Source organism: Macaca mulatta, chromosome X (assembly GCF_049350105.2).
Source record: "Macaca mulatta isolate MMU2019108-1 chromosome X, T2T-MMU8v2.0, whole genome shotgun sequence".
Classification (NCBI taxonomy): domain Eukaryota; kingdom Metazoa; phylum Chordata; class Mammalia; order Primates; family Cercopithecidae; genus Macaca; species Macaca mulatta.
Window position 1 is genome coordinate 121,223,781 of NC_133426.1, and position 16,507 is coordinate 121,240,287.

Below are 16,507 nucleotides of genomic sequence, written 5' to 3' on the forward strand. Positions count from 1 at the left end.
ACAAAGTTCACATTCAATTCACTAGTAATAACATTGTTTCTTCTTTTTAAAAATAATGTCTCCTATTTTCAAGTTATTTTTGTAGAAAATTGATTTTATTGTGCAAAATTCATTGCCGAATTTTTTTCTTGATTTACTCATCAATAACACCAATATGCAAAATGTTGGAAGATAATTATAAAATCATTGTTTGGGGGCTAAAGCTTATTGTTAACAAGAAAACAATTATGTGCGTCAGTTGTAAACTGAAAATTCATAATCAGTCCAAGAAATTTTTCTATAAAAAACAAATTTATTAAAAACTAATTTCTATAAAAAAATTACAATCCACTGCCCTAAATTACAACATCACACATTTTTCTAAATAAACTCAGAAGCTAGAAAAATGTTATCATTCAGGTACAGCAGCCCTACAAACAAAATGAAATCCAAGCAACAACACCTAAAGCCTAAGTAAATACATCAAAAAATGAATAAAAACATACATAAATAAATATGTCTCACTTATTAATCTGAATGACATCTACCCATGTTACATATAAGTTACTAACTTGTGTATTCCTACAATAGCGTCAAAATATAAATGCGAATTCTAACTGCAGTTAGTGGAACAATTTGGGAACTTGTGTGTTTGCCTAAGTAAATAGACTTAGGCAAAAATTCAAAAATTGATGTAGCTACTGGTAGATAAGTGTGAGTTTGCCTTGTTTTAAGATTAGATACATTTCTGAGAAGGGCCGTGCACGGTGTGGCTCATGCTTGTTATCCCAGCACTTTGTGAGGAGGAGACAGGCAGGTCACTTGAGGTCAGGAGTTCGAGACCAGCCTGGCTAACATGGTGAAACCCCATCTCTACTAAAAATACAAACAAAATTAGTCTGGCATGGTGGTGCACACCTGTAATCCCAGCTACTCAGGAGGCTGAGGCAGGAGAATCGCTTGAGTTGGGGAGGTGGAGGTTGCAGCGAGCAGAGATTGCTCCACTGCAGCCTGGGCGGCAGAGTAAGTGAGACTCCATCAGAGTGAGACTCCATTTTCTGAGAAGTTCTACGTAACTCTACATTTTTTAGTCATATTTTAAGTGCATGGGAAATTATTTAATGAGGTTTATGAGCCTCAGAGATTCACATCGTGGGATTACTAGAACTACTGCATTGTTCCTTTTTAATTGTTTCTCTTCATACTTAAATAAAATTAGCACCGTATTCTTAAAAATTAGATTGGTCTTACCTCTTCAGTGGCATATCACCTACTTATGGGATCTGAAGGTTTTGGTGCTTGAGCCTCTGTTGAGTATTACATGCCTCTGCTAATAAACTAAGTACTGCTAGAGGCAATTATTTTGAGGTAATTATTTTCTCAAAATTAAAAGTATTAATGATTGGTGGCATCATACTGTGGAAAATAAATGAAAAGTGAGATCATAGTAATTACGTTCTTAGTTCTTAATGCTGAGTTTCTTAATTATGCTTAGTCCACGATCATGATGTAAATGACTGAGGATGTAAGAGTATTGCCCAGATACATAATGAAAAGATGAGTCAACAGAGAATGAGGGCTCAAAAAATCACCAAAGTGCATTCTCTATGAAAAGCAGGTGGAGAGAAAGGAATATAACATTTTTCAGGAAGGGATTGTGGGCAACTGCAAGGAAAAGACACATGAAAACAATCCAAAACACAAGAAAAGGCAGCATTTCATACTTCTATTGTTTAGGGGCGGGGGGCAGACAGAATTTCTGAGCTGATGGCAATAATCCCTGTTCTACTGAGTACTATAAAGCCACTTAGTTACAAAAGAGAGAGAATGAAGTATGAGGAAGCTAAAAAAAATACGTAACATAAAAAAAGAAGCATAAATATCAAGTTGTGACAGGAATGTAAAATATAGACGAAAATTGCTACATTAAGGTTCACATAAGGAAAAAAAAAGTGCCTCAAGAAAACAGCATGAAAAGATAGATCTATGCAGGAGGAATTAAGGAATATGAGAAAATGTAGTGGACATGCCTGAAACACAGACAGCAGTTTCCCTGGGGAGAGGAGAGAGTGGTTGATGGGTAGTGGAAGAAGGAGAGAGAGAGAAAAAACAATAATTAAAAACACGAGTAAATGACAAAGAATTGGGGAAGCAGACTGCCTCAGTTGGAAACTGATTTCCGGAAGCACAAAGGATAAAGTTAAAGGGAGAATTTAAGAATTTAGAGAGTTTAAGGGGAATCTTGAATAATTAATTAAAATCAGGCAACTAAGAACAATGTAATTGACAGTAGGTACATGCACTGTGTGTTTAGTATAAGAATGCAAAAGGCAAGTTGATAAAAATGCAAAAGGTTGTGGTGATTTATGCAAGTTCAGGGCAATAAATAAGAAAAAGACATTTTTATGAAAAAAGATAGGATATGGACCTTTTCTGAATGATCTTTATCAATCATTATATAGGATCATTATTCTAAAACAAGCATTAAAAAGTTGTTAAAATATAGGAAATCTAGGAAGGTTGATGGATGATTGTGAATAAAATGGAAAACCTGAAAAGAGAAAATTAGATTTGTGAATATTATGCATCACAAGAGATGAAATTGTCTCTTTTCTATGTACAATCAAAAGGTCTAAGGATTTTTATACTTGAACTTAAAAGAATTTATGCATATTATTTATGTTTTCAGATTAGCTACAATATATCTTAAAACCATTATGGAAGTAAGTATTGAGTAGATTAAATTTTTATATCAATTCAACTATATACTTCAAAGGTTTAATTTATTGACAAATATCATTTGAAATTAGTAGGTAAAATCATCTAGGTTATTAAAATTATTTAAAGCACATTTAGATTTTTGTGATAGTCTTAGAGACGTCTGTGATTTGACCATATGGTTGATCGTTTTATTTTTAGTGCATACCACAGATCTGTTAATATAGGCTAAATTGTCTTTAATTTTAGGTTCAGAGCTATGATAAATATAAATTAACTTTACATTTTTTCCTCATCTATAGAATAAATTTCAAATTGTTAAAAATCACAACATTATTTTTCCTTGAAAGGAAAATACCTCTGTCTTTTTATCCAGAAGTACAAATTTTCTAAGATATATACATTGCTCCAAGAAGAGTCCATATAACTTTAGAATTTCTTCATGTTAAAAAAAAATTGGCATCGTGTCCTGTATGCCAAGATTCATCCGTGTTGTCACAAATTACAGAATTTCCTGTTCTTTTAAGGCTGAATTATTCCATGGTATATGTATACCACATTTTCAAAAATCCATTCATCTGTTTATGGGCGCCACAGTTATTTCCGTATCTTGACTATTATGATTAATTCGGCAATGAACGTAGGGGTGCAGATATCTCTTTGACATACTTAATTCAATTCCTTTGGATATATACCCAGAAGTAGAAGTAGAAACCTCCATACTATTTTCCAAAATGACTGTACTAATTTACTTTCCCACCAACAGTGTACAGGGTTCTCTTTTCTCTGCATCCTCGCCAACACTTGTTATCTTTTTCTTTTTGATAAAAACCATTCTAACAGTTGTGAGGTAGTATTTCACTCTGCTTTTAATTGCAATTCCTTGATGATTCGTGAGGAACATTTTTTCATAACCCTATTGGCCATTTGTATTTCTGCTTTTGAGAAATGTCTATGCAAATATTTTCTCCCACTCTCTGGCGTGTCTCTTCACTCTGTTAATGTGAAGAAGCTTTTTAGTTTGATGCAAACTTATTTGTCTGTTTTTGCTTTTGTTGCCTGTGCTTTTGGGGTCATATCTAAAAAGTCATTGCTGAGACTTTTCCCATACATTTTCTTTCAGGAGTTTTACAATTTCAAGTGTTACATGCAAGTCTTTAATCGCCTTTAAGTTGATTGTTGTATTTGGTGTGAAAGATAAGGGTATAATTTCATTCCACATTAATTTTCATTTCTCTGGTGATTAGGGATGTTGAACATTGTTTTCATATATCTGTTGGCCATTCATATGTCTTCTTTTGAGAAATATCTATACAGGTCATTTGCCCATTTCATTACTGCATGATCTCACTCCTATGTGGAACCTGAACAAGTCAAACTCATAGAAGTAGAGAGTATAATGGTGGTTCCCGGAGGCCTGAGTGGGGAGGAAGGTGAACGGGGAAAGAAGAGTTGTTGGTCGAAGAGTAAAAAGTTTCACTTAGGAGGAATGGGTTCTGAGAATCTTATTGCACAGCATGAGGACTATAGTTAATAATAATGTAATGTGTATTTCAAAATAACTAAAAGAATGAATTTTAAATGTTCTCCCTACAAAGAAATAAGTATTTGAGGTTATGGCTATACTAATTAGCCTGGTATGATCATTCCACAATGCATACAAATGTCAAAACATCACATTGTATCCCATAAGTGCATATAATTATTATTTGTCAATTAAAAATAAAACTTAAAAAATAATTTGACAACATGCTTTGATTTACATTTTCTAGCATGGAAAATGGTCTTTACATCCAATTTTAAAATCAACCTTTTAATTTTCCTCAACTTCAAATATGTATAAGTAGTTTGCTTAGCACTGTTTAATTCTCTGTTTACTATATGCCTACTGTGGGCCAGACACTGTGACAGGTGTTAGAGACCCAAAAAAGAATGTTGTAATATTTGTTAATTAATTGCTCCTACTCTTGTAGGGGAGAGAGATGTGCAGACAAATAATTAAAACAAAATCGTATGAATGTAATGTTAGAAATAAGCATGAGGTATACAAGTAAACTGGAGGAGGAAATGGTTGGCACTATCAGTACAGGCTTCACAGAGAGCGTGATATCTCGTAGGACTCTGTGTAATGACTATGAGATAGCCAAGCATAAAAAGAGGCCAAAGACATTGCAGACAGAGGAAATAGCATGTGCCAAAACAGAGATGTGTGGAAACAGTGTGGTCTGTATTTTGGTATTGCTATAATAGGGGAGCAGAAATATCTTTTCATCACCCATCTTATGTCAGTGGCTGTACTCCCTGTAAGAAAAGACAGATTAATAAGAGAAAAGCTTACAAATTTATTTAATATAAGTTTAAAATAATATGGGAAACTTCATAAATAAATGAAGACCCAAATAAATAAGTAAACCTTTTTATTTTCAGTGCTAGGTTTGCTGCAAAAGTGGATAGTAGTGGAGAAGTATGATTGGATAAAAAAGTATGATCTAATCTAATAAAACTGGAGGGAACTTAACAAAGCCTATTCGTTCAGATTCCCCTCTGTGACTCTGTGTTTTCAGACATATTTCAGACTATATTTTTATTTGTCCTTATCTGGGTATAGGGAGTGCAGTTCTCAAATGAAGATCTTATGACTTGCTACAGAGGAGAAGGGTGAGGGGAAAGTGAGAATAACCTTCCTGCTTCTGCTGTTTTCTTAAATGTCAAGGTGCCATGTTTTCGAATAGCATGTCCTGGTCTCCATCATTATTGTACTACTACGGTCTTCTAGAAACTTCCTTTTTCCTTTAAAAGTTATACAAGTCCAGGCACCATGACTCACCTCTGCAATCCCAACACTTCAGGAGGCCGAGAAGGGAAGATTGCTTGAGCCCAGGTGTTTAAGACCAGCCTAGGCAACATAATGAAACCCCATTTCCACAAACAATACAAAAATACAGGCATGGTGGCATGTACCTATAATCCCAGCTACTCAGGAGGCTGAGGTAGGAGGACTGCTTGAGCCCAACTGGTTGAAGCTGCAGTGAGCCGTGATTGTGTCACTGCACTCCAACCTGGCAACAGAATGACACCTTGTCTCAAAAAAGAAAGTTATGCAAATTGACAGATTGTTGGTATCATTATCATTGTTGCTTAGTCTGTGTTAGGCTCTAGTATTTTAAATAGTTTTCTCCCATATATCTCAATATATGTCGTTTTTCACCTTAGGGAAATGTTTAGAGACATGAGTGCTATATTAGCTCAGTAAAATTTTAGGAGTCTGTCCCTTAACAAATATTTCAAAATCCTCCTTTTCTGTATTGGGGTATGGAAACTAACACGTACCAAAAGTTTAGTTTGATGATAATTTGTTGATTGCCTACTGTACACTACATATGGATACTTTAACGTCAACAGATCTTGGCACCAAGAGAACAGCAGTACATAAATTTAGATTCAGGCTTTATTTTCTCCCTTTTGCCCCCAATTATTTCATTTTTAAGTATTTTCCACATATGATCATGGCAATTATAGTACTAAATCTATAGTGTCTAATACACTTTTCAAGCATTGGGAGGACACTATATTTTTATTTGTCAAATTCAGCTTTTTTGAATACTATTTAAGTGTTGTACAGAAGATATTAACAGTTGGCAGCAGATTTTGTTACATTTGCCTATTGGCTGTTAATACGAAGAGTAGTTTTTATTTTTGTGGTTTTTTCTTGATGATTAATTCTGATAATTCCCAATACAATATGATACAGCAGGATTTCTTTCAGTACAAAGAAACACAGTGTTTATCCTACTGTAAACACCGTTAATGCAGTTTTCTCTGAAGAATGCTTTGTTTCTTCTGAATTGGGGAACACCAGCAAGGCTTTTAGCCGTAGGAACATAAGAAATTCTTGTGATCACAGAGCAAAGGTAATCTTTTGTCTTTTCTTTTTTTTCTTTCTTTCTTTTTTTTTTTGGTTGTTGTTGTTTGTTTGTTTGTTAATTTTTTGATGGAGTCTCGCTCTATCACCCAGGCTGGAGTGCAGTGGCGCGATCTCGGCTCACTGCAACCTCTGCCTCCCAGGTTCAAGCAATTCTCCTGGCTCAGCCTCCTTAGTAGCTGGGATTACAGGCACCTGCCACCACGACTGGCTAATTTTGTATTTTTAGTAGAGACGGGGTTTCAACATGTTGGCCAGGCTGGTAACGAACTCCTGACCTCAAGTGATCCTCCTGCCTTGGCCTCCCAAAGTGCTGGAATTACAGGTGTGAGCCACCGTGCCCGGCCTTTTCTCTGGTTTTGAAGATTTATATAGCGTCACCATTCAGCCACTTCTAATTGAACAATAGGTGAGGAGTAGGAAACATGGTTTCATCCATGTACAGAATTTTGCATGACTTACTATGAAATAGAAATAGCATGAGCTTGACATTTCAGTCTATTTTGACAGATCTGGAGAATGAAAACAAAGTGGACAGCATAAATCTCTAATTTGACTATATTTAATGTCTAAGTCATTGCTTTATTGCAAAGTATCATATGAACAAAAATTAATATTTACTAAACAGATGAAAGGAAAATCCCCAAGTCCAATTTGCAGATCTTTTAGATGATAAAAGAGGCCCTAGGTGGTACTCAGTTTAATGTATTAAGAGGATTCAGAAATCTTTCTGAATATTAGTTGTTTAGTTGATTTTAACACATCATTCCATGCTTAAGACTGTTCAATCCCTTTCTATCTAAATTCCTTATCATTACGTGTAACATGTTAATAATACGGTCCTAGGGTTTTCTCCCTAATCTCCGTCTTTAGAACTTACTTTGTCACAGTGGTTCACACCCACCTTAAAGTCATTTGTACTTGGTGTTCTCTCTAGAACATTAGTTTTCCATTTCTTCAAATGACTGGATCATCCTCATTCTTGAAGTCTCATGTCATATGTGACTGCTCAGAAGAGTTCTATCCTGACCATGCCATCCAAACTACTCACTCTCATTTCTTGAGTTTATCTGTTTTATTTTATCTTTCACAGCATTATTATTGTGTACAATTTTCTTGTATACAATTTTCTTGTTTATTTGTTCTCTTCTTTATTATCTCCCTCTTTCTGCCCCCATATTGTAAACTCCCTTGTAGACAGTTCCTCATCTGTCTTGTTCAGTTTGCTTTCTATTGAAGTAAGAATAATAAGCAATCAAAATAGCTACCATCCAACTGCTCTATTGAATGTTAAATCTAGTCAGGGCTGTTGAATTGAACAGTGATGTGGAGGCTCTTGGAAATATTTCAAAGACACAGAAAGGCGATGAAAAGATTAGAACAAGACCTATGAAGAGGAGAAAATGGTGATATGGGTTGCAGTATTAAGTACCCCAGAGTAAGAATCCATTATATTTGTTCACTTCTTGCAGTTTACAGAACACTTTTGCATGTATAAACTCCTTTAGTCTTTTACATAATATCTACATTTATTATTATCCCTGTTTTACAGGCACACAAATGGAGGCTCGGGGAATTTAACTGACTTGTTCAAAGACAAATAGTTATAAGGTGTTATTTACGTTTTCTCGGTTCTATGGCCAATATCTTTTTTCCATGACGCCACTTTTGGTTTAGTCTTCAAAACAAATAATTTAATTTGGATGTGATGAACAAAGATGCTTAATATTAGGGATTATAAATTCTGATAAGTTATCCCAGTTGTTCCCTGATAAATTTGGAATTCATTTTGAATAGATAGTCATCTGTCTGGTATGGTTTGGAAGAGGGTGGAGGGTATGGCTAGAGGGTAAGAGACTACTTAGATATTGTCTCTTCAAGCTTTAAAATCCTATAATCTTTTGACTAAGTTTTTGACTTTCAAAATTAATCATTTCAAATTTACTTAACATTTAAAATTTGATCAAATGATACCACCCTTTGAGCCCTATATCACAACTAGACTTGGCTCTAGGATGTGCTCATTGCATGGGCTGTGTATATTATTATTCAATACCCAGAGCATGCAGTGTGAACATTAAATAGAGATTGAAAGACAGCCAGGAGGGTAAAACATGAATTCTTAAAGAGTAATTTTGTACTTCATGTAGATTTTTTTAACTCTCCATTTTCAGCTGTTTACCAACTATACTTCCAAATTCTATTCCACAACTGAAATTTGAAACTCACAACTTAAATTTGTATATTGCTTCTATTATGATACATTTTTTATTCCCCTTTTATTTACATTAAAAATTTGCTGAAATTTCACATGAATAGTCAAAGTTAGCTTTCGGTAGCAGTTGGAAGTATTCTTTTAATAGAACTATAAAAATATATTTGGAAGAACATTATTATGATTTTTCATCATGTTGAAATTTCTTTTGATGACGTATCAGATGTTGTTTATTTACAGATGATAACTGAAATCTCCATAGTATAATTTTTACCTCATGATGATATTAGTGGACATATCATCTTGTGATCAGCTAACTGGATGTCTCTTTAACCCATTTATTTAAAATTTCACGTAATTTCCAGGTTTGTTTTTTTTTTGTAATGAGAATCTGTTACTTCAACAATTCTAAATAGATCATATGTCTTTGATTTGAAATAGGAAGAAAAATTCTCTAGACTTAGAATGTTTTTGTTTGGCTGGAAAGCTGAGGGATCTCTGCATATAATTCCAAATATAAAATGTACTTGCTGCAGTCCTGACTGTATTCCTCATAATTAGAAAATTGTTTATTTTTATTTTTTTGCATCTCCTTGCTTATATCAGGAACCAAAAGCTAAACTTAGACACCTAATAGCAAAATATTTAGAAGTACTTGTTAAGAGACCTAGTCCAAAACATGAATAAGAAATGTTATAATTGGAAGAAAAATAACAGAAGTACACTTAAATGAGAATATAAATGGAATAGAGGTGGGAAATGGATTTATACAGAAAGAAGAATTTTAATACACGCTGATTAGAAATATTGTGGCGTTTTTTGAAATATTATCAAATTGAAAATTATGATCTAATAGTTTTAAAGAAAATATCAGAACATATTCAATACATTGTGTTTCTTCATGCCTGGCATATAGCAGGTCCTCAATAAGTATTTGTTGAAAGAATAAATAAACCAACAAGTCTTATTTGAGCACCTATTATGTGGAGGATAAAATCCTACGACCCAGATAGACCTTATGATCTAGTATGGGAGAGAAGAAATATAAGGAGAATGCACAAGTGACTGCCATATCTGAAAGTGTGCGATAAGAATTAAATAATTGGAAAAGGTTAGAGGAGGGCCAGATCATTTCTCACCCGGGAATCTTTTGGGGAGAAATGGGGACTTGAGCTTGGGAATTGGTAAGAATCAAGTGGGCAAAAGTATTTATTATAGAAATTTGAGCGAATATATGAAGATTATTAAATCAATATTATTATAAGACATTCAATAAACTAAAAACAAGAATTATATCATCAATAAATCTTGTTATAATCATCCATTCTTAATTTCATTTGCACAGTACATTGATATAATATGAAATAGTCTAGGTTCCTACAAACTTCGTCACTTAGCTTTTTCTTTTTCTTTTTCTTTACTGTGTTATATGATTTATAGGTAGCATATCCAAAATGTTTCAGTAATTATTCTGCCCATCATTTCATTCTTTGGGTTAAATTTCTAGCCTAAGTTATTAAAAATTAATTTAAATAATTAAAATAACTTTAGTTATGTCTAATTAAACATTTCCTGCTACTCGGGAGGCTGAGGCAGGAGAATGGCGTAAACCCGGGAGGCGGAGCTTGCAGTGAGCTGAGATCCGACCACTGCACTCCAGCCTGGGCGACAGAGCGAGACTCTGTCTCAAAAAAAAAAAAAAGTCACATAGTAGTTCATTTATTTTTAACCTTTTTCTTCCTGAGAAGATCAAAGATCTTACCATATTTCTTTCTATTTCCTCGTAGGACATCTTTGTGAGGAGTAGTTGGTATCAGGAAAAGTTAATTTCATCAGGTTAGGGAGAGTGCTAGGAGAAAAGCAAACTGATTGCCCCACCCAAAATATTTATGCCCATCTTGTAAGTGATATGAAGATCGCTTTGCTTCTAAGCTAGTTTTCTCATCCCCTTTTCACGCAACTTCTTACTCACTTTGCCGTTTATTAGATAGAACCTTGTTATGCCCATTCTCCTCCTATTTTCCCTTCTCTCCCTCCTATTTCTCCTTGTTTATCTTTCTTCTTTATTAACTGTACAAGGATTATGCAGCCTTTGTTCACCATTCTATATCCAGCTACAAACACTTTCTATAGGCTTGAATTGGAATCCATATAAATGTTTGCTGAATAAAGTAATAACCACCTGCTTTGGAAAAGTCAGCCCATTTAAATATACTAATCTAAGAAAATCAGTATAGGAAGATTAATCTGACTTCTGAATGTACATAGTGCATACTAAAATAAAATGCAGTCAGCTTTTATTTTATTCAGTATTTTGCAATATTTCTGCTACTATTCTCCCGAAACTTGTCTGTCTTATACTCCTTCAACACTTATTAGGTGTGTAATCTTGAGCCAGTGAATTAACCTTCCTGAGCCTTTAGGTATAATATGAGACTAATAATACCTTTTCTATCTGAAGGCAGTAAAATGGATTAGAAAGTCTATTGATCCAACTTATGATAAATGAAGATGTGATGTGAATTTTTTAAAAATCAATCTATAAAAATTATATTGTTTTCTACTCTTTGCTTATTAGTTACTGTAACTAATTCCTCATGAGATTCCAAAACCCCTTAACTTAAAAAATAATAAAATAATTGATGTACATGTGTATGTGTATATATGTATATCTACTCATATATATATATATAAAACATGTATGTTATATATATAATTTTTTCACTAAAAACTCATGGTACCTACCTAGTAATGGTGATTATTATCATCAGTTAGAAGTGTGTAATTCATGAAATTTCTAAAAACAAATTCAAATCAAAAGCTTTGGTATGCATATTTAATGATATATTTTGAAGAGTTAAAGGTTAAGTAACCATCACCAGTGTCCTTTCAATTGCCATAATTGTAGAATAATTTTTTATTGGTTGGCTGTTTTTTTTGTTTTTGTTTTTGTGTTTTTTAACTGGCACTGTAAATTTACCCCACATTGTTCTTTTATTCATTAACTAAAGCTGTACCCTAATACTTGATTCTGTTCTAGGAGCTGCAGATACAGCAATGAATAGGACACAATCCCTCCCCTCAAAGAGATAATATTTTATTGGGAGAAGTAGGCAATAGAGCAGACAATTAATATACTATGTTGAAGTGCTATAGCAAGAATGAGCTCAGGATACTTTGTGAACACATGAAAGTTCTCCGAACCCAGCTACAGGGTAGAGGAGTTAGTCAGGGAAAGCTTCCTAGAGGAGGTGGTATCAGTATTGTATTTCTCTTGCCTATACATGTCCTTCCCAGGGAAGTTGAAATGCAAATTATTTAAACATTTAGTATCTAAGTGAGATATACAGTAAAAGTTTATCATTTGGTTATACTGACTACTTAATGTTTAGTACTAAATTAAACTACAAAACACATTACCAGGACTAGAGGTGGGGTTGAAAAGAAAAAACAAAACAACAACAACAAAAAACAACAACAACAAAATACCAAGAATGAAGAGGCAGTTTTCACAAACCTGCTAAGTAAAGAATAAGGTATGATTAGGAATCAGATGCTTACTAGTAGACTTCCTGCAGACTAAGAATCAGAAGGCTGAATGGAATTTGATAGGTGACAATGCTAAAGACTTTTGTAAGAGGGTGATGTATTTAGGTTAAGTAACAAACATGAGAGATATTAGGTATCATGATGATACCTAATATCATCATGAGGTAAAAATTATATTATGGAGATTTCAGTTATCGTCTGTAAATGAACAGCATCTGATGTGTCATCATAAGGAATTTCAACATGATGAAAAATCGTAATAATGTTCTTCCAAATGTTTTGAGTTGTGTGCTTTAGGTTGTTCATAGAACTGAGAAACTGGGATCACGCCAAGTTACCATTGCACTATTTCTGTTTTAAATGGTCTGGTAAACCACCTGTCTAGTCTATTAGTCAAAATGTGCTGATATGTTGTAGTGATTACCTTATTATCTATTCCTAAATATACTCCTACAATGTGTTTTCAGCCCATATTGGAGTATGGCTAATACACTATGTTAATATTCTTCTGCTAGATATGTTCATTTTAAAGTTGTCCATTACTTTTTGTTGTTCCTCAAGTTCTTGTATATTTTTGGCACATGCCATTTAAGTGTATTTTTTAACTATATTTTATGAAAATAATTTTACAGCGACCTCATGTATCAGCCCAAAATGTTAGTAAATGGTTTGTCTTCCTAAAACTCTGGATGAGATATATCTATATCTGCCTTGTAGGGGGCTGATGGGGCTACACATTGTAGAATTCTTTTCTACCTCTTAAATTCCATTGGCTTGATTGGATTCCTTCAGAAAATATTATACCTTCTTGAGTTTTGTGTAAAACTCCACCTTTCTGATTTTACATGTTAATTAAGTTTGCAAAAATGACTTGCTGAATCACGGCACATTTATTTTGATTATTCCCATCCTGGCTTTCTTCATATTTCCATTATCATTTCGAATATGCATTTAATTTTTGCTTGCATGGTAATTTCAGCCAACTTACCTTCATTTAGGTCACTTTGTACAAGAAAATTAATTATCTCATTGTTTCATCCACTGGATTGATTTCTGCTACTGTATATACTTTTATATATACAGTATACAAGCCAATAGTTTGTTCTTTTCTTTTGTTGCCTTCTGTAAAACTATGGACCATTGTCAATTAATTGATGGCTCACAGATTTTTTTTCTGATCTTCTCTATTACCTTTTCTGAACTTTTTGTATTACAGAATCACCTATTATTTTATTGTGTTCAGTTTGTTGGCTTAGATGATTTATTGTCTCACTACTAATTATGTAATTAGGGAAATCAGAGATGGAAAGATTAATGTAATCTCCCAACTTCTTTCTGTGCTGTCTGCACTTATATTTTTCTTAGAGTATTGCTTCAACATGAAGAAAAAGAATGCCCATTTAATCACCCATCCATCCAATTTTAATTTATTTTTTAACTGTCATTAGTACAATACTTCACATACAGTTGGTACAAATGAATGAATATAACAATTTGTTTCTTAATGCAATAAAAGTCCTACTTTGAAGGAGTCAGGTTCTCCTTTTGCTTTACCTATAACTCTCTATAGTCTAAAAAGGAAGGAGAAATGAAGTAAGAAAGAGAAATAGAGAGTTTAATCCAGAGAGACAGAGAGTCTTCTTAAATGCAGTATTGCTTAGAAAGAGCTTACTAAGGTAAACTCAAGTCTTAGCTAATTTATTTTTTCTGGAATAGGTTTTATTTTGTGCAAAAATTGTCAAATATAAAAATAGTTTATGTCTGAGTTTGCCATCCATTATCATAGACTTTACACAGAAACTTTCTCATGGGAGATGAATGAATTTTTCTCAAATCACTTTTAAGTGTAGCCAATTTGTATCAGATCCTATAACATGCATGTTAACACTGAAGATTTTATTTCACTTTGATTTTAGCCAAAAGACATATTGACCTAGAAAAGGACATGTGTGAAAAAATAACTAAAAAAATTAAATATGCTTGCATCATGTCTAACTTGGCAAAGCAAATATATAATTTATCTTAAGAAATGAATATTATATAATAATAGAGTAATAAATAATGTTTACAGTGGGGAGTAGTCTTATCTTCAAAAACAACTTTTCTAGTTGTGATTATAAAACAATCTTGCAAATAAATATGTGCAGCTCAATGAAATGTAAAGGCATGCCAGTTCAGCATAATTTAACTAGCTGCTTTATCTTGACACATTTCTTGATTTTCATATTAGTTTAAAATATAAATATTTTCATACATTTACCATAACCTGATTGCTCTTTCTTTCCAAAATAATGATGAAATGGAACCAGAAAAAATTGTCTCCCAGCAAATATTTAGACATGTGACATTTTATGTTTTTAAAGGTCATTGATATTTTAGGATATTTACCTTAACTACTTATTATTTTTAATTGCTTGAATTACCTTCAGAAGATGACTACTTCTCTATTTGGTTGCATACATAGAACCCACAACAGTAATATGCATGAAAATCTTCCTCTTTATAACTAATTCATGCAAATTCAACAATACACCCTGAAAAGTAAATACCTATCACCTGCATGTAATATGGAAAACATTTAGTGATATTAAGAAGTAACCGATTGCAATGAATAGAAGAAATCTGTTTTAATGTGATAAGTCTACTTCCCTTAAGATACAATTTGTCTAGAGCAGTCATTAATTTGTTTCTATACTTCATGGCCCACCTAATCAAATTCTTCAAGCGAGGTAATTATTTTTTTATTCTCATTTTTTTAGGGTTCACAACTTCCATGCTGGAAATAGATTATTAGTACCTATAACTTAAACTCCTAAAGAACAAGCCAATATTTTGTTGTTGTTTTTTTCTGTGTCTTCTGTAAAACTATTGACCTTGGTCAATTAATTTATGGTTTGGGAGGCAGTCAGTCATGTCATGAAGACCTAATCTATCTAGAATAAAAAAACAAGATGCACAGGCTTAAAATTTCTTTGTTATAATATAATAATATTTCTGTAAATATTAATTTTTATTTTTAGAGGAAAAGTAAAACAAATTTTGTTTGTTTGTTTGTTTTGGTTTCTCCATGATCCTTGCATTAGATTTTGCTACATTTAATTTCACTTATTTTAATTTTTATCTACATTTGCTCTTGTAATAAATACTTTTAAACAAGTACAATAAATAAAATTCCAGAATTGATCAAGTTTTTATTATTGCAAAAGATAATCTTTCATCTTGAATATTTATGAATTATCATATTCCCTTCTAACAAGGATAGCAATGACAGTTTCTAATCCTAAATGACTGATACAATTAACCTATCAAATATGAAATGCTAAAGAGACAATTCAAGAGAATACATAGGAGTATGAAATCCAAACTAAAATTGTTTTTATCTTTTAGTTTGGAAATATACAGGAAATTGCGGAACTCTGTCACTCACCAGATAGCCAAAGTAGAATTTTTAGTATGTGCTCATGGAATGGAGAGTGGATGGATGAAGACTATCAGGAATATTGGAGGGTTTCTTTTTATCTCTTGTGGTATGGCATAAATGGTGAAGCACTAAGGTACAAAAATGTCTACCTTGTACTCTCCTATAGTAAATATGATAAGCTACGAAATCTTAAACTGGAAATGTCCACAACTCTACCCAAATATAAATAATTGAATAAGCAGACAAAGGGGGAGAGGAGGGACAACTCTGCCATACAGAAAAATTCCAGTTAATAAATGTAGACACAATTAGGGAAATACAAAATCACCATCAGGCAAACACAGAGTAACCATTGCTGTTTCAGGCCAAGTCCACTAATATGTGCTAAAATTAGGGGGGCAAAATTTTTAGGAGAAACAGGATTTTAACATAGTTTCAAAATGTCTCCCTCAAGTTATCTATTTGATTACTGTATTAGTTTGTTCTCACACTGCTAATAAAGACAAACCCAAGACTGGGTAATTTATAAAGGAAAGAGGTTTAATTGACTCACAGTTCCACATTGCTGGGGAGGCCTCAGGAAACTTACAATCATGGTGGAAAGGGAAGCAAACGTGTCCTTCACGTGCTGGCAGGAGAGAGAAGTGCAGAGCAAAAAGGGGAAAAGCCCCTTATAAAACCATCAGATCTTGTGAGAAATCAC